The sequence below is a fragment of the Rhea pennata genome, chromosome 4, assembly GCF_028389875.1.
Source record: "Rhea pennata isolate bPtePen1 chromosome 4, bPtePen1.pri, whole genome shotgun sequence".
NCBI lineage: Eukaryota > Metazoa > Chordata > Aves > Rheiformes > Rheidae > Rhea > Rhea pennata.
In genome coordinates this window covers 70,575,096-70,601,606 of record NC_084666.1, presented here as the reverse complement: position 1 = coordinate 70,601,606, position 26,511 = coordinate 70,575,096, and the positions used below count along the sequence as shown (strand labels likewise).

The 26,511-nt window shown below is 39.9% G+C and overlaps 1 protein-coding gene and 1 long non-coding RNA gene across 4 annotated transcripts in view; one reads left to right on the top strand and one right to left on the bottom strand.

Annotated features, from left to right (window-relative positions):
* Positions 1–1,223: 1,223 nt before the first annotated feature.
* On the bottom strand, positions 1,224–9,756 carry LOC134140157 (uncharacterized). Of its 2 annotated transcripts, none has more exons than XR_009958330.1 (3): positions 9,590–9,756; positions 5,671–5,799; positions 1,224–1,450 (listed from the first exon to the last, which is right to left on the bottom strand). It is a non-coding gene; the product is annotated as an uncharacterized LOC134140157 (long non-coding RNA). The 2 variants fall into 2 exon arrangements; XR_009958329.1 differs by lacking the exon at positions 9,590–9,756 and adding an exon at positions 8,951–9,053.
* Positions 8,923–26,511, top strand: part of CCSER1 (coiled-coil serine rich protein 1) — a 621,814-nt gene continuing 604,225 nt past the window's right edge. For both annotated transcript variants that reach the window (XM_062575026.1, XM_062575025.1), the window contains exon 1: positions 8,923–9,158. The gene's annotated coding sequence lies outside the window, so the exon portion shown is untranslated. The remainder of the gene's footprint in view (positions 9,159–26,511) is intronic.

Below are 26,511 nucleotides of genomic sequence, written 5' to 3'. Positions count from 1 at the left end.
AAAGGGTTGTCTTAAAGAGCACATCTGTTTAGGATGGAATTTTTGAAGAAGTCTGTGGCAGTTAGCATTCAATTTCCAGTAACTTTGGTAGGATTTAGATCCCTAACTGTTCTATACTCTTCTGAATATCTCAGACTTATTTACACCCCAAAATCTTCATTGAATACCAGAATCCTGCTGCGCTAAAAACCATACAAACACATAACAAGTCACAATTTCTGCCTGAAAGAATCCTATGTATAATCGCTTCAAAAATAGGATCCCTTTTTTAAAAAAAAAATAAAAGAAATCACTGGTTTGTGTAAAAATGCCTTCTTCCAAAACTATGGCATAAATATTAATGTTTGAGATTGTTTTGACTTGTGTTAGTATTTTTTTAAATCATCATTTAATGAATAGAAATACCTAATAGGTACTTCTCAAAGTATAATTCAGTATCTTGGAACTAATTAATGGACGTATAATTCCTCAGATTTCATGGCAGGTTTACAAATGTTACAAAGTGTATTGAAGACAGAGGCATTTAGAGACATAAATCTATGCTGTTTGTTGAGGCATAACTTACTGTTGCCCTTGGGAGGGAAAGACACTACATTGTGTGTGTGTGTGTGTGTGTGTGTGTGTGTGTGTGTGTGTTAACGAACACATATTTAATATACTGGCACATTTTATATGCTATAACACTTAGTTTTTCATTTTCTTTGTAATTTAATTTCCATTCCAAAGGCACCTAATTATTTAGACTCTAGGCATAGATGAGGTAAACTCAAAAAAATCTGAAAATTAAATGGAGCTGATAACAAATATGTATTTATTTCATAACTACTCTATATATGTATCTCAGAAGAAGCTTATTTATTATCAATATATGATTCAAAGGGTGTATAAAATATACTCAGGGGAAGAGCAAATAGGGATATAAAAGGAAACATTGTGACACATGAATTATTATCACTGTGCCTTAGTGAAATAAGTGCTGCATTTTGAACAGTTTCTGTTATTGATTTAGTTGTGGACTGAATTGGCAATGTTTGGGCCCTGCTGAACTCCAGAAATTTCTGGTACCTTTCTACCGACATCATCTATGCTGCTATGTTTGCTACGGCTTTTAAAATCCACACTATTAAAAAATTAGACTGTTTAATGCAAGTTATCCATTTATGTGATGATAAATGACACAAATAATTGAATTATCTTAGATGATGTTAACAGATCTGATGTCACTCCCCAGGTTATTTAAACAGATCACCAACTAGGAAAGAAACTTCCACAGCAGAATAGCATTGTCTCATTACAGGGAGTGAATACCTTGCTCTGGAACAGCCGCCGTGCTCTGGAACAGCCTTGCTTGTCCGAGGGTGCTGGGTTGGGGAGGCTGCCTTTAGCTCACCCCATCACAGCTCTTCTCTTCTGGATGCACATCCCTCGCAAAGGTATGAGCTTCAAGGACCTGAGCCAAAACATGAGCTTAGTCAGATATTCAGTTCAGGAGGAAACACTGAGCATTTCTATATTTGGGGAAATGTGGTTTTTTCTTTCCCATGTTATCTGTGATAGTGATATACATCATGGGTGTTTGTGATGTTAATAATACTGTGTAATAGCACAATACGTAATGCAATAATAAATCTCCTTTAGGATATGAATCAAAGCCTGCTGAATTTAGTAACAAAACTAGGTTTCCAGCCTTTAGCAGCAGACTTAAATCAGAATCACTACATGGGTTTTGATGACTGTCCATCTCCAAGTCCAGCAAAGCGTGCTGTCCAGAATATTTTTGGAAGCTGACTTTAAAATCAGATTTCTGAATGAAGAAATCTCTCTCTCTTCCATATATACTAAATATGAAGATAGGCACAATAGACGTAAGTGTGAAAATATGCATTTTACCATGTTTTCACATCTCTGTTTGCTCATTGTGAGAACACGAAGGAGAACTTGTGGTTTGATGCCTCTCTCTCTCCTGAAGCCCTAGGATTGCATGAACAAGGGCGATGCCTGATGAGGCAAAGCTGCCCCTGCTACAATAGCAATCGGAAGTGAAATGCAAGCCACTAATCTCTTGAAGATTTGATACAAATTTGAAAATTTCCGTAAAAATAATATTCTATGAAACTGCTGTCTCTCATTCACATGCATCTTCTTGACATTATGTCACAGGTAATAGCAAATAAAAAGCAAGGGCAGCACTGTGGGAAAGGCAGCTGGGCTGGATTCAGAAAACTTCCTTCTAACTCCAGCTCAGTGAGGGACTTCCAATGCAAGACCGTTGCTTCATTTAATCCTGTACGTCCACTCTGCAACTGCAAACATGGATATGGCATAGTAATGTGTTCACTGAGTTTTCAGACACACTCTATCGTGGTAGTCCCTGAACAGTCTGCCTCCAGGATTGAAACAATTCAAACTGGTAGTTAAACCTAAATGCTTTAGTTTTTGCTTAGATTCATCTTTACTTTTGTATAGGCATTCAAGGGCTGCCAGTTTTCTTTTTCTTTCTTTCTTTCTTTTTTTCTTTTCTTTTCTTTTTTTTCCTTTTTTTTTTTTTTTTTTTTTTTTTTTGCCAGACACGACTGCTAAAGACCTAGAGACTACACTGCTTTTTCCTCTATTTGATGAACTATGGAGCTGATTTTTTGACATGAACACCAAATCCTCTCTGAAAAATATACTAGTGGTGGTCTATGTAGAGCTTTCCAAATTCTTATACTTGTGAATGTGACTGCTATACAGGGGACATGAACAGACAACACCTTCGGGGGACTGAAAATTGTGTATGTATTCCCAGGATGTTTTTCCAAGTTGATTCCTCTTGCTGAAGATCCAAGTGAAAGGCTGTTTGAAGAACGTCAGTGCCTGGATGAGCCTATATATTTTTCTGAGTGTTGCCAAGACAAAGCTTATATGTGATATCTACTAGGTGCCAGTTGAATAAAATAAAATATATGAGTTATTCTCCTGGTTTGCAATTAATTCTTATTCTCTGACTAATCTTTAAAATTTAACTGGATGTTCTTTATTAGTAGATTTTTTTTAATTTGCCAAACCAAAAAAGTATAGAAACAATTGTTTTCTCCTTCTGTAAGAGTCAGTATAGATTAATGAGCATTTGGGGAGAGAAGTTTGAGCTATAGTAGCAGAGGTAGATGGGAGTGCTGTTACGGAGCATAAGGTGCGATATGGAGAGCCTGTAATAGTTGTAAAGGTGCATTTGGATGCTCTGAGCTATCTGCAGGAAGACAGAAATTATATGCTGCCTTACTTTCTCATTAACTTGTCTTTTGGGTGTTACACTGCATAAAATACAGGCACACCTTATACATGCTCTTATGTATTAATATATATGCTAATACAAGAATACAGCATCTACGTCTGGGCATCTTACATTCCTCTGCATAACCTCACATGAAGTCTACCTCTATATCTGCCTAATATGTGGTCTTCTGTCTGCAAAGCAGAGAAGTTCCTGTTCACTAAATGCTATGAAAACTTGCATATTTCCGAGCTAACTGAACAACTTTAGGCATGTTTAGGCCTAAGGTAAGTCTAATTAATGAGAGTTAAATGCAGAACTTGCTCAGACCCCCAGGTTCAACGATACTGCAAAAAGCTCCTGCTGTGATGATACATTAGAGTCACAGATACGATAAAATGAGGCATATATTATTCTTTTATAATCCTCTATTTTCTGGTAAGAATACAACCCTCAGTCTCTGTTTTCAATGCTAATATTCAGTATGTTTCAAATAGAAATTCAGTTTTCCCTTCCAGCACATTTCCTTCCTATTCACATATTGTACAATGGATAAATACCAATGCTGAAAAGAATGCTTGTCAATTTCAATTTTGCCAAACATGTAAATGTAATAAACTTTTAAAAATCCCTAGACAAACCAAAATATTTCCACAATTTAAGTACAAAGAATAGACAAGGCTGAACAGACAAATTACAAACAAATAAACCCTAGTAGCCCAGAGAACCAAAGTATTTTGACACAGGGATCCTCAAAGGGAAGGAGCTCAGAATGGAAAGTAAAACTGATTTTATGGAGACTTTTGTTGGCCAAATAAAAGGAATGCAAACGCACAAGGCCTGAATTGGAGGCTTTAATTAAGCTACTGTTTGTAAAAATATAAGGTTCCTTTGGAGTCCTTCAGATTTCCACATCCATGTGGAGTTTCAAGGATCACAGTGCAAAAACAGGAATTTGCTCTCAGATCAGAGCCTCAGCCTGGCTGTGCAGAGATTTTACTGTGAAAATATCCTTCTGAGTCAAGAGTGGCATTTTTTCTCAGTTTTGTCAATGTAACATGGAAAGAAATACAGTTATACAATGATGTCTTCTCCAGTTGTGGCATATTTCTGTATGAAAATGTAAAGAGCTTATGTCACTAAGCTAATTTATGTAGATACTAGAGCTGGTAAGATTTTTACTATTTTGATTATATCCATAAAGGTATAAAGCATGAAACTTCTGTATGTAGACAGTATTTGAGATGGTACTAGCTAAAGAAATGTATTTGCAAATTTTGTTTTGGATTATGTTGAAGAGAAATTTTTTTCTGCTTCTGTAGTATAGTTGTACCTTCACTGGCATCTTAGTTTCAGACTCAGTCCTTCTGTTTCAGGGAAGATAATTCAAAGCTTGCTTTCTGATTCATAGAAACATTTTTTTGTTCCTTTTTTACCACTCACTCAATTTTTAAGAGACTTCTTTGGAATCAGTACAAAATGTATGATGACAATATCTGTGTTAATTGTTTAAAGCTATTTGAAAAATAATTGGAAAAACAAAATAAAATGAACTGGGTGATTTTATCAGATAAAACAAGGAGTATAGCAAGGATGTGGGGATTGCTTCTTTTTTTAATGCTAAAACGGAGATTTTTCATCAAAGCTAAATTAATGTGCGATAACTTGCTGCAGAGCTAATTAGAAAAACCTCTCTGTTCAGTTTAATAAAGTAAATTTTGAGAGCGTAAAGAGCACTTGTTTTATGAATGAATGGAAGTATATTTTACATTTTCAGTTGCAATTGTTGCTTCTGAGCTTACTACTGAAGGTGGTTATCTTGCTAAAAAGTGGTGTCATTTGTGCCACTGACACTGCAGGGGTCCAGACAGAGGCTATAAATCAATTTACACCTGCTTAAAAGCAGGAGACAAAACCTATGAACATTAATTAAAAAACTGCTTGAAATTACTATTTTTTTTATGATTACCTAAAGTGGACTTTAACCTCCTTTGCTGAGATTTTAATGTTAGCATCACAAAATCCAACACTTTTAACAGACTGACCGGTTCCCATGACAGTGTTTATTCAGTACATTGCATACACGTGGCACTACACAGCAAGTGGAGGGTCACTCGATTAATCCTTGCTCCAAAGGTGTAAGTGAATATGATCCTAGGCAACACAAAACCAATACATATTGATTTCTGTTACAGTGCTCCACCAAACAGCTGTTTCTTGAAAGGAGAGAGGAAGCAATTTCGCACAGGGGGCCTCCCTTGCACTCTCACGTGATGGCAGGAAAGGCAAGCTGGCTTGATGGACCCAAGTGTTTCATGGGATCTCTGCAGCAATAACCCCCAGGGCCAACGTGGCCCTGGCTCAGATACTACTACTAGTGAAAAATCTTTAGTGAAGGCCGTATGGCTCCCCCATACCTCTCATGATGCCCAGGAGTATCCCAGAGCCAACATCAGACCATTCTCCTGGCTTGTAGTTGTAAGTCACCACTCAGTCTGTTGAGTTGTTCTTGCAGAACTGGCTCCTTAAAGGTTTATAAAATGTGGCTGCAAAACAGACATAAATCTATTGTTACCCCAAAGATTTTTTTATAGCTATGGCCAGCTCAAAATTGCCTGCGATTAGGATCACTCATGCGGATGGTCACCGACTGCTCTGTCTCTTGAATAAGGCAGAATAAGGTTTCTCTGTTTTGCCACAGGAATACGTGTGCCTAGGTACAGAGTTGAGGCCATGCAAAGAAGTTTACTCAGGGATGCACACACAGCCCTGATGGTCATTTGTTCTTACTGTTTGTGCCTAAGCTCCCTCTGCACCTCCCTCAGGGTGGGTCCACACTGACATGTGAAAAAAATATGTGAAAAACTCAAAACTCTTATTAGAAGGGAGATAGCATCAGGCATGGGGGATCATGTGAAATCAGGCAATTTGGTCAGGAAACAAAGAATGAACACAACTGAGGAGGAATGGAAAGAGCAGAAAGGCAATGAGAGGGAACTAGACATGTCAGCTGTAATGACTTTCAGCACATTTATTTCTCAATCAGTGAGAATGTCCTGTTTGTGTTGAATCCACGTATCTCTGAATCAGGAATTTTCTCTTCAGGCTTCATGGTGCTGGTAAAATAACCTGATGGTCAAGTAACCTGTTATACACAGAGGCTTTAAGAAACTAGTAGGAGAAGAGAATCAGGTTACATGTGCTTGGGAAGATGCAGGGTGTGGTGGCTACATGGGTTCCTGCTCCCATAGCTGTCTGCTTGTGTCTCAGCAAGCAACCTACTTCAACATAGCTCTGCTTGATGCTTAAACTTATTACAGCAGAGACTCCCCCCCCCTTCCACTAGAATGCTATTTAGTGTTCAGAAAGCTGCCATTATTCTGCACAACCTCTAGCTGCTGGCTGTTGTTCTTCTGCCTGTGTCACTGCATTGATCAAAGCCTCGCCTGCTTCACTAGAAGCATCACTTGTGAGTGTGTCTGAAAGTGCAGCTTAATCACAGGGGCTCACCTTTCAGGGCAACAGCAGACAGGAGAGCTTATGGAAATGTGCTGGAGAGTCAGAGTTAACCATTAGGAGGCTTTGAGAATCTCTTGCTGAACCAGGGAAGGAGGAGGAGGGGGAAAGACCATGTGGGAAAAACATGCAAGACTCTTAGGAGAATCCTGATTCAGCAAAATGCTTATTTCTCTGCCTTTAACTTCAAGACTATATAAGTTTAATAGAGTGGCTAAGCAGACACAATTTCAGTTATGGGAAAAATCTTAGCCTTCATCAAGACCAGTCATGCACGTAGTGTTAAGTACACGTGCTTAAATGCTTTGCTGAGTTGTGTACTGGCTCTCAATAAAACTATCTGCCTACTGCATTTTCTTACTCCATATTCGTGACTTGGGAAGGTAGGTACTATTAATAACAAAAAACTTCTCTTGAGATGGTGTCACACAAGGTTTTCCAGCCTTGTTAATGTGTAAGTCTTTCTTTCCATCTGTGTGGCATCGTTGTAGTTCTATGGTGCGCTATGTACTTCCTCTATGAACTGTACAACATATTACCTGATTTAGGTTTGTTGCATAGCCCAACAAGAAACAGGATAAAATAACAGACACACCTTTAGTTTTGGTCATATGACTGATTGAGACAGTTATATTTACATCTGATTAACTCACTTGTTTTAAAGTTTATCTTTTCTAAAGACATGTTTATAACCCTTCAGTTTCCTGACACTTTCACTGCAAGTCTGACCAGACACAACTCCTGCATTCTCCTGCAAATCCTATTTAGAATTTCAGTAGAAATATGCCTTATCATAGCTATTAGGTTGTAGCTGCATATGTTTATATGCATATGTTGGAGTAAATAGAATTTATTCCAAATTCTGCAAAATTCTCCATTGACTTTGTTCTGATCTGCATTTCATGGAGCCAAACATTTAAAATTTCTTTCAGTGTTAGAAATTTTTCTTCTGCTTCAGAATGAGCAACGACGTTACAGAATGAAGAACAATCTGTTCCCATGAAGACTTAAGTTTGCAAAGTCAATGTGCTACTTAAGTACATAGTTATGCATGTTATTTTTTTGTAAGATGAGGGCACAGAGTGCGTATTTGCAGTCTTTCACCCTTGTGAATCATTGCTCATATGATTTTCAAGTACATACTCAAGTGAGGTCTCTACCGAGGCAAGACAGTTTACTTTGATAAGGGATGCAGGAATAATCCTGTATAAATTGGCAACCCTCCCCTCCCCCACAGCAGGAAAATTCAATCATATCCCTTAAATGTTGGTTGCATAAAACACTGTTATTTCTCTGCTTCTGTTTTGAATTGAATTGGCAACTTAATTCATTACACTAAATGGTGTGTAATTGACCTCTGCCCTGCCCCAATATTCCAGGGGAACCATTCCCGTGTTTACACTGATGCAGACGAAACCTCGCCTTTGGTATGGTATCTGCCTTTTAAATGCTGCTCCCTTTTTCCTTTTTTAAGTATGACCATGTGTCTGGATTGTGATAGGTTCACAAGAGCAACCGAGAAATAATTACCAAACACGTCTCTGAAAAGAGGATGAGGAAGTGAAATCAGACTGTTCCACTACCCTACGGGAAAGAAATCCTTGAGCAGATGGCGAGCGTAAATACACCGGAGCAGAGCTGAATTCCCGCCTCGGTGACTGGGGCTTTCCCCCGCGCCGCGCGGTGCTCGCCCCTGCGAGCTCCCCTCCCCGGCCCCGGTGGCTCCCGCCGCGGCGGAGGGGGCTCCGCCGGCAGGTGGCAACACACACACACACACACACACACACACACACACACACACGCGCGCGCGGGCACGGCTACACGTACAGACCGCCGCCTGCCCCCTCCGCAGACACGTGCCCCGACACACACGCGCCGTCACTACCCTCCCCCTCCTCCCCCGCCACGGCACACGCACGTACGGGCACACGCACCCCCCGCACCCACACAGCACGCAGGCGACCCCCCCCACACACCTCCTCCGCATCGCGCGCACACGCCCCAGCCCACCCCGCACAGACACACACGCGGAAGCGCCGCCCCGGCCCGCCCCCGCCCGCTCCCTCTCTCCCCACACGCCGCCAATCCGCCCGCCGCGCACACACACACACACACACACACACACACACACACACACACACACACAGACACCATGCCTCCCTCCCTCCCTCCCTGACTGACCTGGGCGCCGTCGCTCCGGCCGGATTAATCACCCCACGCCGAGGGTGGCCGCGGCTTACAGGAAGCAGCCAAGCAAGCCCGCAGGCGGAGGAGGTGGCGGCGGCGGTGCCGGAGGGGGGCCAGGAGGGTTCCCCGCCTCCTCCCGCCCGCCCGTCCGCCTCCCCACAGCGCACCGCAAGCGCCCCGGGCGCTGGAGGAGCCCGGCCAGGTAGCGCGTCCCCTCGGCCCTGCCGCCGCCTTGGTGGCTGCGCCCAGCCCCGGGCAACGCCGCCGGGCTGAGCCTGCCCGCTGGCGGGGCCGTGACACGCGTGACTGCCGCGGGGAGCCGGCCCAGGCCGCGGGGCGCCGCCGGCTCCTGACACGCCGCGCGCGGCGGGAGCTGACGGTGGACGACCGTTGGCGGAGGGGCGCGCGGCGGTTAGGGGCGCGCGGCGGTTGGCGGGGAGCCCGCGGCGGTTAGGGGCGCGCGGCGGTTGGTGAGGCGGTTAGGGGCGCGCGGCGGTTAGGGGCGCGCGGCGGTTGGCGGGGAGCCCGCGGCGGTTAGGGGCGCGCGGCGGTTGGTGAGGCGGTTAGGGGCGCGCGGCGGTTGGTGAGGCGGTTAGGGGCGCGCGGGGGTTGGTGAGGCGAGGGGCGCCTCACCTCACGCCTCCCTTCGTGCCCGCGGGCGCTGAGGTGATGCGGCAGGGTCCTGCTGCTCCGGCAGCGCCCGCGTCCCCTCTTCCCTTCCCTTCTCCGCCGGCGGGCGGCGGCGGATCGGCGCTGCCGGCGCCGCAGGTCCGCGCTGATCCCCGTGAGCTCCGCTGCCTGGGATTAGAGAGAGCGACCCGGCGGGGGTAGGTGGCACAGGCATGGAGCGCTTTGTGGCGGGGAGGGCAGAGGCCCGGCGGCCGCAGGTGTCACCAGGGGGCTCCCCTGGCCTCGCCCGGCCCTGTGCGGGGCCGCGGCGCTGGGGTGGGAGGCCCCGAGGGCGTTGCGGGCCGGAGGGGAGTCGGGCCCGCGGCGGGCGCTCCTCTGAGAGTCAGCCCCTGCCTCGCTGCTGCGGATAAACGGGAAGAAAATAATCCTCTCTTCCCCCGCCCCGCCCATTTCTCCCCTCTTTCATTAAAGAATGTGCAGTTAACCTGTGGCGGGTGGCAGGAAGGGTTTTCAGAAATATGTGAATGGGTACGGCCAGGACACTGGGTGGTGATGTGCAGCCTTTGAAAGGGGCTGGATTTGGAGGCAGAAGCTGAGGGATGCTGCCAGTGTTTGCCAGAAATACAAGGTACACTTAAAAGGTAGAGCAGATGGACATGGTACTGCTTATTATGGAGGAGGTTTGCGGAAATCCTTTGCTTTTCTCCACCTAATTTTTGTGTTGTTTCCCATGGCTGGAAAAGGTGGTCTTTCACTTTCCTGCAAGGAGAAGAAAGTTGCTGAGAGTTGTCTTGTTAGCAAGCAGGGTAGTTCTGCTTTCCCACAGAGAAGGGAACCCCTCAGCAATGAGGCTGTCTCCTTTGAGACTTCTCAGTAACCATCTTGGCACAGAGAAAAACTGTGGTAAACTTATTTTTGTAGGCCTTTATAGCTGAATGTAACTAAAAGGGAGACTTGAAAAGTCTCCTCTTATCTTTCTTATCCTTTTCTATGCCAGATGTGTTTTTCTATCATATATATATTACACTTGAAGTGTTAAACTCTCAAGGGGCATGGAGGGGGGGATATGAGGCAAGGTCTACTAGTTACTTCAAACAATTCTTCTTGCTCATACTTAAAAAGAGGAGAAAGGAACATGCTGTAAAAGCAGCTGAGGAATATATAAAAGTGAAATATTAATGAAGTGAAAAAGCTTCGAGAGCAAAGACATTGTGCTTAACCATTCAGGAAGATTCTTGTCCTCTTTAAAACATTTCATTGCATGTGGTACTTTGTCTCTGTAGTACAAATGCAATTATTAAAAAGAGCAGCAAGATTTGTTACTCTCTAGCTCGAAGTAATAATAATACATAAACACATTTTGCATTGGTGATCTTCTCTGTAGGGACTTGCCTTACCGTTGATTTTAGAGGCTGTTGTAGGACTGCGGATTATTGCAGAAGCAGTAAAAACAATTTCAAGAATGTTTTCTTAGCAATGGAAATGCTAGGGGCTGACTTGGTCCTGGAGAAAGCAAGAGGAAGGATTAGCCTTAGAAAATTCTCTTAAAGATGTGACGATGACTCTGTTCATCCTAAAGTTATTTTTCTTCTCTAGCATCTCAAGTTGAGAGCACTATTCCCTAAGTAGGCAGCACAGCCTCAGGAGAAGGCAATAAGCATATGCCTTATAGACACGGGGATACTGTCTTGCAGATCGGAGTTCCTTTACCCACAGGAATCCATAGTGCAAGGGTCCCTGTGGTGTTTCGGTTTGTAGTTGTAACCTGTATTTCTGCCTCCTAGTTTGCTTCATGCTTATGTGGGCAAATATACCCACTAGGAAATAGTGGTAAATTCAGGTCCTCTGCTCTTGTAAAGGCTGCCTGGATCTCATCAGTTCAGCACTGGGAAATGGAAAGAGATTGGGCAGATTTAAATTTACTCTATATATTTTCCCTGTAGTACAAATTTTTGTTCATTTCTAAAAAGACTCGTCTCTGAGTTGCCAGCATGTTCCTGTCTTTCTTTCTCTCTCTCTCTTTTTTTTTTTTTTGTGATTAAGAAGTAGATAAAAATAGAAACTACCCAATACAACTTGGAAGTTGGAGACAGTAACTTAGGTATTTTATCATAGAAACTGATCTAGATTCTGTTGAAGCTTGTGAAAGTTTAGAAGAAATTTACCAGTTTCACTAGGAGGGGAATTGGATTCTTGCAGCAGCTTTTTCAGACAGTTCTTTATGAATTGAAATGAGTGCGATTGTTGTCTGTCAGCCTACAGGGTGAAATCCTAAAGCCCCACTTTGTACTCCCTGGAAGGACTTTGTGGAATAGCTTGTACACATTGGCTTAGGAAGGGCCTGCCTTCTGGAGAGCTTGGTGCAGGCCTGAGTAGAGTGATCGACGTGGGGCTGTTCTGGAAGGAGGACTTGGAATCGAAGAGTATGGAGGTGTGTACTGTGTCTGGGTTACACAGGGAGCAAGCAGTTGGTGTTTAAGTCTGTTAGTCACAGTAGGCCCTAAGGAAGGGTTGTCTTTTATCCTCGGGTCAGCATATGGTTGTGTGAGAGTGTGAGCTCTCATGCCACATGAGTTGTGTGTGTGTGGTTGAATTTCTTCCTCCTTATTCAAGCTTAATGCCCTGCATGAGCATTTGTAGTTAATAGCTGGGCATTGAATAACTTGTGATAAATCTGTCTTTTTTTTTTTTTTTTTTTTTTTTTTTTTTAACTAGGTGAGTGGCTCCATAAAGTATATACATATAGTTGTAAACTGCGGAGCTCTAAATCTCTCAGAAAAGTATTTTGTTAAAATAAAATTACTGGTATATTTTGAAAAACATAAAAATCTGTACATTCTCAGAGCATTGCATTTTCATGGAGTTTTAGTTCCTACCTTGTCTACTAATTTCAATGTACTTCCAGAGATGTTCTAGTGTAAGGTGATCGTGTATTTACCAGACCTTTGGGAGGAGTAGGGAATTGGAAACTGTACAGTTGTTTTTCTGAGGTTGGTTAATAAGGGTAAAGCATCAGATGAAATAACTTTTATGTATCAGTGTAAGTATTTGTGAAAAGGGAACCTTACAGATGCTTCAGGTTACAAATTGTAAAGAGCTGTAGGTTTTATTTTTGGAAGAATTAGAAACCTTTTAGGGGCAAGAACTGAAGTGTATCCCAGATCTTGCAGAATTTAAGGCTTGTTTGGACTTAAAAAAAAAAAAATCAAAAAAAAAATCAGTGTCTTAGGTTTTCATCTTGCAGGAGATTTTGCTAAAATGAGGAAGTTAGTCACAGAGGAAAAAAACCTGAAACATTATATAAATATAATGTTTTTTTTATATATATATATATATATATATATATATATATATATATAATGTTTCAGGGTTTCTATAATAATATATATACAGGTATACATATGTGTATGGCCAAGAAGGCCAATGGTCTCCTGGGGTGCATTGGGAAGAGTGTTGCCAGCAGGTGGAGGAAGGTGATTCTGCCCCTCTCCTCAGCCCTGGTGAGGCCTCATCTCAAGTACTGTGTCCAGTTCTGGGCTCCCCAGTACAAGAGAGAAATGGAACTAATGGAGAGAGTCCAGCATAGGGCTGTGAGGATGATCAGAGGGCTGGAGCACCTGCCCTATGAGGAACGGCTGCGAGAGCTGGGCCTCTTCAGCCTGGGGAAGAGAAGCCAGAGGGGGGATCTTATCCATGTGTATAAGTACCTGAAGGGAGGGTGTCAAGGGGACGGGGACAAACTCTCTTCAGTTGTCCTGTGTGACAGGACAAGAGGCAGTGGGCAGAAATGGAAGCACAGGAAGTTCTGCCTGACCGTGAGGGGGAATTTCTTCCCTGAGAGAGTGACGGAGCACTGGACCAGGCTGCCCAGAGAGGTGGTGGAGTTTCCTTCTCTAGAGATCTTCAAGGCCTGCCTGGACGCAACCCTGTCTAACATGCTGTAGGTGACCTTGCTGAGCAGGGAGATTGGACTAGATGATCTCAGAGGTCCCTTCCAACCTTACTGATTCTATGATTCTTTTTTTTTTATATTTTTATATTTTTTTTATATATATATATACATACACATTAATAAATAAATAAAGTGTGTATGTATGTATGTATTTATATAATGGCAAATAAGGGCTGGATTTGTAACTTGAGGAATAGCTTTGTAACTCCATCTGTTTTTTCTCTTATTATTAGATTTCTTTGGAGATTTTTCTACAATGATAGTAAACTGTGTTATCTTGGTAAAGTTGATATATTTTTGCATAAGACTTTAGCTATTGAATATGTTGGCTGTGTAAGATGACTTGTAAAATACAGCATTTCTAAGCACTTAAAATAGTACATGTAGCATGATTTATACTTGCAACATTTCACGTATATTCCTATATTTTAACAAGGGCTTATAACTATGAGATAATGGAAGGTGCAGTCATATATTTTACGTGCAGTTGTATTAAAAACCTGTATAGCTGTTCACTAGGTAAACGTGTAGTTATTTTTATTTACTGCTTTTTGACTTGCTGTTACTATACTACATGGCAGGGTGTATCACTTAGATAATATAAACTCTCAGGCTCCATGATTGAAAACTGTTGTATTATTTCCTCTTTGTATGGCAACAAAATGTTTGTGCTTCAGATGGAGGCTATGGCTTTTATCTGAAATGTGATCTGCCTTAGACATGATAGTCATATGGAACGTAGGATCGTGTAAGAGAAGGAAAACCACAGGCAAGCAGAACAATAAATGTAGAAAAAGCTTGGATGTGGAAAAAATAAGACATTCTGAAAATATGTGCATTACAGTCTGTTGTATGCATTTTGTAATTCTACACAAAACTAACTGCAGTTAAAAAGACCCTGAATATGTTATTGAGATGTATTGTAAGATTTGAGTAATGATATTTCTGTATCAATGTTAAAAGCTAGCCCTAACAGGTATTCCAGAAGGTTTATATATCTAAGTGTACTAACCTTTCTACAGGTGGTACTATTTCTTTCTGCCCTAATTATTGCTATAAAAACCCCTGTGAGTTCTGAGGTATGAATATGTAATTATTTTCTTACTTTTTCGATGGGGAATTGAACCAGTGATTGGGTTGAAGTCACGCAGGTGATTTGTGATAGAGAGGACAATTGAACTAGACCATGTATCCCAGCTCTCATAGTACTGCCCTAATGACTTAACTGTACTGGTACAGTATTTTTGATAACTTGGCACAGATGTGGAAACTTCCTACTGATCCAGTTGCAGGATTTGGGCATACAGTTATGCATCACTTTCTCTGTAAAGATTAATCATTGGCAGATTATTTTTCTTCAGTCTAGGAGAAAAGCCTTTCCCTCTGTTTTGTTTTGGTGTTAAGTTCAGGAGAGAGCAGTCACTTTTGGAATGTAACAATACTTTTACATTATTTAAGAAAATACCACTTAATTTTTTATAATGCTCTAATATAACAGGAATTTGAGATGCTGTGCTCAGTAATGCTTCTGAGGGTTACAGCTGTCCTCCCATGTGAAGACCCAGTTGTGACAGACTGGTAGGATGGTAGAAAGCTTTTAAAAAAAACCTCTTTGTCCATAAGTTTTGTAGTGGAAATCACTGCTTCTGAAAATATATTAATTCCAGTGCATTCACAATTTCGGCTTTTTTCTGTTCTGTTTTTGCTTCTTTCATTCTTGTTTTTGGGCCTTTTTCCTGTTCCTCCTTTGTACCATCTTGATAAGTTCTTTTCAGAAGTTTTAGTGGTAAAACATCAGCTCTTAAGTGATGTACCAATTTTGTATAGCATAGTGTGATTCAGATTTGGCTGTGTGTGTGGAAGTGCTCAAGAGGCTCCTCATCTAGGTATTGCTTGTGATACAGTTTAAACCATATTGTGTTATAATTTGAGGCAGAACTTCTGATGCAATGCAAATATTACCTTCTAATGGTGTTAACGTATCATGGTGGCCAGCAAAATCTCAACCTCGAGAAAAGAAAAATCTATTTTTAATCTTACTGTGTTATGGAGACAAGTAGAACAGCCAGAATGTGGTACAAGGGGTATGGTGTGCTAAAGTGATTATGGGAGGCTCTCCTCCCTTTATAAGTAACCAAATGACAACACTTTGCAAATCCGAGGTAGGTCCTAGTTCTTCAGTGTCTTGTAGCTGCAGTGATTATACTGTGGTATACACCCCAACTGTTCAGCTGTCCTGTTGTTTTGTATGTGTGTTGCGTAATTTTTTTTCTTTACTGTATGGCAGGTGGATGGAGAGGAGGAGAAAAGTGAAATAAGTTTTGGCCATATAAGCCAGTGCCAGAGCAGCTACTGATTTGGATGGGGTGTAGGTGACCATTTTAACGGGTTTTATTGCTGCTTTATGACTTTGAGAAGAGAATTAAAAATACATATACAAGTTGGATTCTTGCTGACCAACTGGACATTGCAGGGCGAGTATAATGGAAATAGAGTAAACAGTCCTGCTGAAAATAAGACTGCCTTTCATTTTCTGTATTAGTAGTCACCATACCTATTGCTTTAGTCTGTGCAAGACAAATAGTATTTATTTTTATTGTTTATCACAGTTTACCAGGGAGAACACATATGTTTTTGAAAAGAATGTAATGTGCACTTACTGAAATCATGTAGGTGCTAACATGTTAATTCTATTAGTGGTATTCAGGCATATTAATAAACTGCCTTGGTAAGCAAATTCTTCCAGTGATGTATTAACACATTTTTCTCTTGAGATCTCTGAAGGGAAATGACCGACAGAAAATGGCCAAAGGGAGAATGATATGGCTTTCTTCATCTTTATTTAAAGCAAAGTAATTCTGCAAGTCAATGTACATTCTTTCAGATTCACAGACCTTTCAAAATACCATGAGAGCAGATCATGCCTCCATTTGTGAGTGCAAGGTGTCAGTTGTGCTTGAAGTGATAAACTAGCCATGGATTATACATACAATGCGTGTTAAATGTGAGTAATATTACTTAAATATTTAAAACAAGTATTGCTGGAACATGTAGTATCTATAGGAAATGTTATTTACACGCTCACATCATGTAATACAGGCATTAGCTTCAGTATACGTACAGAAATGCAAAGGTTACAGTGTAATCTCTTGTTGGATGACTGCTTACTATTAAGGAGGGAAAAAAGTAATGTGTGAAAGCATACATGTGTGTCTTCCAGAGGCGTTTTACTTAATTGTTCTACAAACTTTTTTTTTTTTTTTCTGTTAGAAATTAATGAGCTGCTGTGGAATTTTGGATGGGATGACAATGTAGATATCTTCTATTCTCTGTCGTATTTACCATTTTATTTGCCATTTTCTATTGTAAAAATAGATGGGATACAGGAAATGTGATGTGCAAAAGTGATGGTAGATGATGTCCTCGCTGTGACCAGCAAAAGAACAGGTTTTTGTTTTGTGTTTTATGTGGATTCTCTAGTGTCCTTTAGCTAAGTTAGCGCAGTAATTATGCTGTGGGTAGAAAATTAAATTATCCTTATTTGTTAGTGTTTTGAACCTAGCTTTTTTTGTATAAACTGTAAGTTCTGTGAGAAATTTTAGCCCCATATGCCAGTAGCAAAACTGGCTTTGAATGAGGCCTTGCTTTTACCCTTCAGTAATAACTTCACATCAGTTGGGTTTTTTTTTTTTTTTTTGGATTTTAAGGGCTTTCCTGTTTTTTAAATATTCAGAAAATGACGAATGTAGAGAAACTGGTTTGTCAACCAAGTTGGTACCACAAATAGCTTCTTTCTATCTTCTAATCTTTATTTTACAGCTGGTAAACTCTTGGGCATCTGCTGAGATGGGGGAAGAAGAAGAGGCAAAGGAATAAAAGAAAAACTGTCTATTAGGTTCTCACAGCTCTGTCTCTGGTCTACTCTACCTCAAAACAGCTATTAGAAGAAAGTCAGGAATTAGCCGTATTACCCACAAGGTGATCCTCTCTCTGACCTTGTTTTAACATCCTAGTCTTGGTGAAATACGCTTTTTGGTGGCTGACTGCAGAGGGATGATGTCTCAGCAAATTTCATACCAGTCTTCAGCACTGGCTCAGAGCCGTTAATAATGGAGTAATGGCAAATAGGGGCTTTTGTCTGTTAAAGATAGGTGTTGTTTTGGATAGAACTTTTTAACATGCAGAAATCAGAACCAGAATTAATAAGGCTGTTTTAGACTGTCACATGTGCAACTCTCGTACACTTGTGTACATTTTTAACATACGGAAAAGCGATTTTAAATTTGCTTCATTTAATATTTGGTATGAGCTAAGAGCATGCAAGCAGTCACTTAATGTGGCATAGTTAAGGCCTAATAACTTGAATGTGCATCAGAAATGTCTTTGTCAGTAGGCACATAATTTATACATATGGTGGTTTCAAACTAAAAATGTTAGCAGGGATGTTTGTCTATGTATATATATACATATATGTAGTCTTTGTGAAAGTTAGAACATAGGTTGCAGTACTTTCAGTTGAAAATTAGGCTCTGTTCTAGATGTGGAATAGTGAATGTTGTGTAAAGTTTTCAGGGGAAAAAAGGATTTAATCATCATTTAATTATTCTTGTTCAGTAAAGTTCAAAAGTAGTTAAGTTCACAGATAACACAATTTAAAATCCACTCTGAGATCTCTACATAGGTAGTAACTGGAAAGAGAAAATAACGAAAATAATACCCCATTTTAAGGGAGTTTAATACTTTATGTGCAAGATGCTCCTGAAATGTGCATGTTGGCAATAATTGCATTGCAACCTTAGTTCACACTTTTAGTCTCATAGGGGCTCAGGATGACAATGTTGATTGAAGAAGGTAAACAAAATAGTCAAGGAAAAAAAATGGTATGTCTGAACTCAAGCAACAGAACTCAAATAAATGATTCTGCCTTCCTTACAGTTTGCAGTTGCCCAGGACAATGCATATGACTTCAAAAATGCTGAAGCTGAACAGTAGAGAAGTTACAAAACACTTACACAGCACTATATCTTTATGCAGCATTTTCTAAATATAGACTTAGTCCTTGGCCTAAAGAGTTCATATAGTCTAAATAAAACAAGACTTGATATGACACAGAACAGCTTGAGAGAGGCATGAGAGCTATTGGTGAGGAACGGAATAACTGTTTGAGGTCAAGGGTTCGAGGGAAGCTTGAAAGGACAGTGAAGATGCTCCTCGCTCATGTGCCCCCCCTTTCCTCCCTCAAAAGATAGTCTGAACTAAATTCTTGCCCATCTGAAGCTTTTTATACCAGTTTTCAGAAACTACTATTTCTGTCTAATTTAGCTAGTAAAAAGAGTCAACACACTAATTTGTGGAGAAACTTTATTAAATAAGTCATAAACTAAAAGCTGTTTACAAGTGTGTGTTAGTGTGTGTTATGGCCCTAGATCCTCAGCTAGCGTTACAGTTATAGTACTGTTTCTTTCAGTGGAGCCAAATACACCTATTGCCAGTAGCTCCTGTTAGGCCTTGTATTTGTTCTTACTCTCAGCCGAGATTACTGAGGGCTGAGTGAAAGAAACATAGAGAAGGCAGGCAATGTGGTAGCCTCTGAACTACAGTGCTTCTAGCACCTCTCCCTTGGTACGCTGTTGATTTTCTTCCATTCTACCAGATATTTTTGAACTTGTTGGTTGCTTTCAGCAATATTTAACAAAAGGAAATCTCAAAACTAGTTAAGTTTTAGTAAGTTATATAAACCTGAGGGGAAGAGACAGACTCTTGTAAGTTCTCTAGTTGAGAGAAGAGATGTCCTGTTAAGTTCATTCTCTGTTCAGGATCCAGGGGTCAACTGGGAGGGGAATCTTGTATGTGTCCTGGCTGCTGGTAGCTTCTTAGACATTCCAATGGACTAAGCACAACATGCAAATCCGTAGAAAGCTAGGCCTTGTTAGATTTGGCACTCATAATGATGTGTGAGAGGAAAAAAGCCTGAGAGATTTTCTTAAGGTTTTCTTTTGATAGCCTTCCTCCTACCCCCTCAGTTATTTTTTATACAACCTTACTCAAAAGTGTAAGGTGGCACACTCATTCAGAGCACTGTTCAGAGAATGGATTTGTTTATGCCACATTGCTGTATCCATTATAGCACCTGAAGATTCATCTTTGTTTTTAATGCCTACCTACCAGAAGTCCTCAGGGAAGCATCTTGCAGATACGGAGCTTTTCCTGAACAACAACTTTTGTCTTGTTATAGAGCTCTTGTCTGAAAAGGTACTGTATTTTTTAAGTTGGTCTGTCTTCTTTGACATCCAGCAAATCTGTCAGCAGAAGCAGAGAAGGCCAGACTTGGCTTTTTCGTTGCAGAGTGTTGACAATGGATAAGGGGAAGCCCAGACAAACCCTTCTGAAATACCCTCAAGAAGAAGGTGCAGATTAATTATTTTTTCTTTTGAACTAATGCTGCTAAATGCTTGGAAAAAGAGCAAAAGACACACCAGCATAGAGAATTGTATATCTCGCTGTCCCTAGTATAGGAAACTAAAGGCAAGATCCCAACAACAGATATCCAGCTGAAGATAGGAAGTTGGTGAACTATGTTATGTGGCCATTTAACGTATCTCTGCTGTCTTTAGTTTGAAGAGGTGCATTGAGAAGTAGGAGTAAACTTTAGAGGCATGTTTTCGTATGAAATGGCAAAAAAAATCTAACACTTACCACATGGCTTACACCACAGTGTGCAATCCTGCCAATATTTTTAATAGTTTGTTGCTGCAGTAGGAAAAGAGCTTAAAAATAAAGCAAGGGATACCCTTTGTGACAGAAGATTTCCAGGTATACAGAGCTGTAGGTTTCAGTACTTCAGTCTTTATGCTAAGACTTAGAGAGAATAATGTATTTTTCAACTGTATCCAATGACAAGTTAGGTGAAGAATAATACACAGAATAAAAACTGAAGAGAGGTTTGCCCTAAACTGTGAAAAAATAATGATATAGTACAAATGTTTGGCATGATAACAAAAACAAAAGCCTTCTCATGCGGTTATTCATTTTTGAAAACAAGTTGGACAGAGCACTGTATAGTGATGATTCAAGCACATGTTTATGCATAAAATTAGCTTAGTTTGCTCTTTTAGACAGGTGTGTATTACTGTGTTTCTGTAAAAGCATTTGCTGAGCTTGTCTATGGAAAAATGCACCTGTTTATTTCAACTGAAATTTTCATTCCAATGAACTTGTATGCAGAGCACAACAAAATGACTCAAGGGTGAAGCATCCTTTTTAAACCAGAGTTCTTGCTTTGGCACTGATAGTTTTGTATTTGTCGGTGTTAGAGGCACTTCAGTTGCAGTCAGATTATTATGTATGTGTATTAGATGGACCTTTTGTAATTTATCAATTATGAATTATTTTTATTCAGGAAAATTGTGTTTAAAGGAATATTTTATTATCTGGAACACCACAGACCTATAATGCTTAGAGGTTTGCCAGAGGGATTTAATGGATCTGTGACAATGGAAACAATTACAGGGGTGCTGGAAAGAATCCTTGAATGTATTATTTTTATTTCCCTGGAGTTAATCTTCACATATCAAAGTAAATTAAGCAGAATACTCTGCTTAGATGTTTTCTGGATTCCCAAGTCAAAAGCTATTATGAACAAAATGTAATTCTTTTTACTCCCTGTCCTACAGTCTTTACTCAAAATATGCTACTAGCGAAGGCAATATAATTGCAGAATCATATTTTGCATCTGCTCATGGTATTAAGGGAAAGATACCAGTCACTGTGGTATGCTTAGGTGAAGTATACGCTCTGATATTTCAGATGATGTTTAGCTATGCTTTTTTTTTTCCTTCCTCTCTCTGTTGATTGTTGCCATTAGCTAATCAATGCAATAAGAATAAACAATGTTTTCTTGTAATGAATGCTAGGTCATAGTCATTCTGGAACGACTGTTATAAAAGGTGCAATTTTTTTGTCATGAATCTAGTTTCAGATGAATTAAAGACTCGCTGGAGATGCATGCTTTAGTGAAGTGGAATGTTTGCATGGTTCACTTTGTCCATTTAATGGCCTTCTGGTTTTCCTGCTGATTGGCATTTACCTGAGAAGTCAGATTTGATGGAAACTGGAATCATATCCTGGCTGTAGGTGAAGCCGTATATTTCATATTTGTTTGTTTAGGAATAGATGTATGTGAAGTTGAATTTCAGGATAATCCCCGAACTGTTTACTGTGTTGTGCTAATCTCTCCAGCTACATCTGATTACAGAAGGGGGAAAGAAAACAACCAGTATGTTTTAAAAGTTTCTTCCATTTGTCTTGGTGCTTTCCCTTCCTTCACCATGAGGATATACTGTGAGCAGCTTGACAAGCTCCCAGTGTGTTGTAACCTTTTACTCTGTGTTTATGTTCTGTCAGTCCTTTGGGCTCTGTCTGTTTCAGTGGAACAGCGTTATGTCCTGTATTTCACTGAAACAGCCATACCTTTTCTCAGATTCTTTACTGCAGTTGCCCAGCATAACAGCTTTGGATTTGGAACCTTCTTTTTCTGTTTTATCTGAACAGCACCTCTCATAGTGAAGTTTTGATAAGAAACAGGTCTCCTAGGTCAGTTATAAAAACAGCAGCAAGTGGTACTATATGCCTTCTAGCCCATTCCTCCTTGGGATCTTATTGCTCACAGGCTAGTTTTACTTTGCTTTTGTTGTTAGCTAAATGCTTCTCCAAATTAGAACCACTTAAATGATTGTACTGTTTTTCTGTATTGTGTTCACTTTGTATCTTCATCTTACACTTTACTCTTTCTATCTGTTGGGGAGCTCTTGCTTGATTTGAAACCACAGGAGGGAGGTTTGGTTTATACTTCCAGCCAGATAAAAGCTTTTTGGCAACTCCTCCTATTTTATGGTGTGTATAACCTAGGGTAGTTAAAAAGAATATGATTGCTTGCAATTGTTGTGGAGGAGTAGACTCTTTCTGAAGAGCTGAGTGAGGGGTACAATGCACAACAGTGTATTCCATTCTGAAGTACCTCATTCATCTAAATCACATTTTGTCAATGTCCTGAATGTAATAAACAATATGTCATTAAAGCTAGTAATGACCTCTATGGGCTTTTCAGAAAATACTATCATTACTGAAAAGCTGGGTTAATCTCTCTCTAAATCCATAAGTAATTCAGGTCATTACTGTGGTTTCAACATTTTTCCCTAGAAAGCACAGACCGGTCAAGTGATGGAGATCAACAAAATAACTTACAGATACAAAATCTGAGATTTTTTTTTTAAACACTGTTTCAGCAACACTTGCTTTTTTGGATTTCTTTTTTTTTTTTTTCTTTCTTTCTCATTCACATTTGAAGATTCAGATATGCTCTGTTTTCTTCCCCACAGACTGTATTTAAATGAAGTATTATTTCAAGAGATGAAAATGGTCATGTCACTATTCAGATACAGATAAGAAGGAACAGATGTTTAAACGATTTTAAATTTCATAGTGGAATTCCTTTAAAGTTGTGACTGTAAGAGAGAAGACCTTGCTTAATTTGGATTATTCACGCAGCTGGATGGCAGGAATTAATGCTCTCAGAAAGAATAATTATCAAGTTCTTTTTTTTTTTTTTTTTTTAATGAGGCTTTTTGCCTCCTTGATTGGTACCCTCTCAAGATCAGTTGTGTTGTAGAAATACAGTTCAAAAAAAAGTACTGGTAAAGTGTTTTGTATGTTTATCGTGCATTAGCTGTGTTTATTAGTTGTCACTGGCTATACTGAATGAAAAGAAATGAAATATAGCTAATTTCGAAATAAATGCCTTTAAAATATGCTCTTCATTGAATTGATAGGTAAATTGGGAGGTTCTTGCTAAAGGGTATGATGAAGGTTAAAAGTTTGTGTGTTTTCAAGGGACTATTGGACAAGTTTATGGAAGTGCAATCCACTGGGGAAGTATGCAGAAATCATTCTGTGAGATGAAAATGGTAGGAGATGGGAGCATATTCTGAGGAAGTATCCTATATTCTTCTTGGAAATAGGATTTTGTCAGCATATGAGGCAGGATTGTGGGCTGGCTGCATCTTTGATCTGGTGTGGTGTGGCCATTCTTATTGACAGTTTCCTCAGGTAAGTCTTCAGAGTTGTGCAGATTAAGAACTGAAAGTCTTTAGAAGAACTAACAATGGACACAGTGCCCAAGATAATGCAGAATTATACCAGCTAGGAACTCATCCTAGGAGTCAAGGGAATCTTGCTGATCTTCTTTTTGTTTTTTGAATTTTGATAATCCATTGTGCCAATGTGGCAGGACAATGGAAATCTTACTCGTTATTTATCAAATGATGACAGCTGTTTCTCAGCAGCTGAATTCATTTCATATTCCATAACATGACTTCAGATTAACATTAGACTTCTCATAGCTAGAAGTGTTTTAGCCTCTGAACTCTGTTCATAGAAAGAAAAAGTCCTCTCTGAGGTATTTTTGTTTAAATCTGATCTCCCTTACTTTATTACACAGCATGTGTGTGTCACATTTTGATCCCTTAACAGGTAACAGTGAGAAAAGCAGCATGGCCATGATGCTAGCTAGCATCACTTCTTTTAAATGTCAATTCTTAAACATTCAGATTCTACATGAACAAAAAGGCTGGTAGAGTATACATAATAAGGGGAATTCAATTTCAAAGAGTGATCTGAGATGCATAATTAGATGAACTAACTCAGTTGTACAGTGTTCATTTTAATAAGCTAAATTAAACATCATATGAGCAGGAAGCAAAGATTTAGGTCACCATTAAACTACATTTGGAAAATGCTGTCTCGCTGAAATGGTGGGTAACCAATCCCCATGACATGCAGGGGGTGTGACTGCAATATGCTCCTATATAGGAGAATACCGAGCAGAAATAAAGGAGGTGCTTTTTCTACTGTGTATTTTGTAAGTGAGGTTGCTTGCTGGAATGAATGTTTGGTGTTGTAGACTGAAAAATGCAGTGTTGACTTGGGAAGGGTTTTAAAGTGAAGTATGCTCGTTCAAAAATCAGAAAACTGTTTTGGCCTGAGGGATTACAAGAGGTCTCTCTAGATTAACAGGAGGAAAAAAAAAACAAACTGATAAATACAAATATAGAAATATGAATGTATATAGGAGGAAGCTTCTTGAAATAGAGGGGTATTTATTATAGTTTAGCAGTTGGAAGCATAAGAAGAGGTTCTATAAAATCTGAAATTTGCATGCAAAGAAATCAAGTTGTATAGAGTGTTTGAGGTCTGATGAGATGCTAGTCATGGTTGCTTTGTCCCTAAAACCCGGGAATAACAGAGTTGTTCTTAAAATGCACAATATCACGTGGTAAATTTTATTACAAAACTGTTCAGTTGTTTCTGTAGGAGAAATTAAAAGACAATGTAAACTAGAGATTTCAAATTTGGCTATTCAGACAAACTCAACGACAAAAATGATAATGAAGAGATGTTCATCCGGATAATTTTGCCTTCAGAGATTCTGAAATAGCTAGAAAGGATTAAAAAAACAGCAAGTATTGAAATTACTATTTTCAAGGAGGATATCTTCTGTTTAACACTGTAATAATTTTAATACAGAAGTATTTTTTTTCACCATTCATACTAATTATTACCTCCCCCTTTTTTTACAGCCTAGAATAGGAAAATGATCTAACCTCTTCCATTTTCCTGTTCTTACACACTAGGACCATCTCTTTATAAGAAAATTGATGAGGAGAGGTTAATTCATTTAATTAGTTTCCATGGGACTTAAATATGGATACAATTCATTTTCTCATAGAAGACTATTTTCTGTAAGCTTACATATTGAATTAAATCTGGCTTAAAATCTTCATAGGGAATTTATGGCCCAAGTTTTGTGGGGCAGAACGGGGGATCCAAACAAGTGCTTCCTTCTGCCCTTAACAGCAGATGTGCATAAGCAGCATTTATGTTGTATGCCTGTCTGTGTTCAAGAGGAGCCATTCAGCTGCTAGCACTGCGTTCATTGCTCGAGCAGCTGTTCTGCATCTCTTCCATGATGCTTGTCCAGATGGAAATGTCCCACAGTCTGCAGGCTGTTCTCCGGATCATCCAAATGGTTAGCTGTGACCACAGCCCTTGCAGTATGTATCTCTAATAGCAAAAGTGGATTTGCAAAGAGATTGCAATTCTGTTGTGCAACAGTACGCTTAAGTCTTGTTTTCTTGAGAATAATGTCAGTAATAATGAAAAAGGGGCATCAGAAATTGAGTGCCCCTCAGCTCCACAACATGCTTGCAACTGTTTTCCTTGCAGTCTTCTGGCCTTTTGCCTCTCACATCTGTGGACACACGCAGTTACAATCAGTCACTCCCTACTCTCCATTAGCACTCTGTGCCAGGAGGAGCCCTCGGAGACCATGGCTTAACTCTGCTTAGGCTTTGCTGTACAAGCATGTAGTTAGACAAAGCTTCACGTTGAATTCAGTGTCATTATGAAAAGGTGTATCTAATTGCTTCTTTTAGCTAACTTAAATGAAAGATGGGTGATATCAGTTTAACAAAGTCCATCATTATCTGGAGATTACAGGGAGAAACAGTTTTACTTTCCTGTTTATTAGTGTATTGGCTCAATACCCCTCTCTACAGATTCATTGCTGACCTGGAGTCTTATAAGAAACTATGCACAGTTGCTGTATTGTTTGAAACTATTAGAATGTGTCTCCACATTGGAGTTTTCTCACAGTGCTGTGGAAATCTGAATACCTCATCCATAAATCTGAAAACGCAGAAAGAGGAGGTGAGCTTTACCAGTCTTCTGTCTGAGCTACAAAGACCCTGATTTAACCAGGTTTTTCTCATTTATTTCCACTGTGACATTCTCTATTGCAATAGAATTCTCTATATTTTTAGGACTTCTTATTAGTGTGTGAATTTTTCTTCCTTTCATGGAAACACAACTCCGCCAAAGAAATTTTTATGCCAAGAGTTGCGTTGAAACACATCGGCAT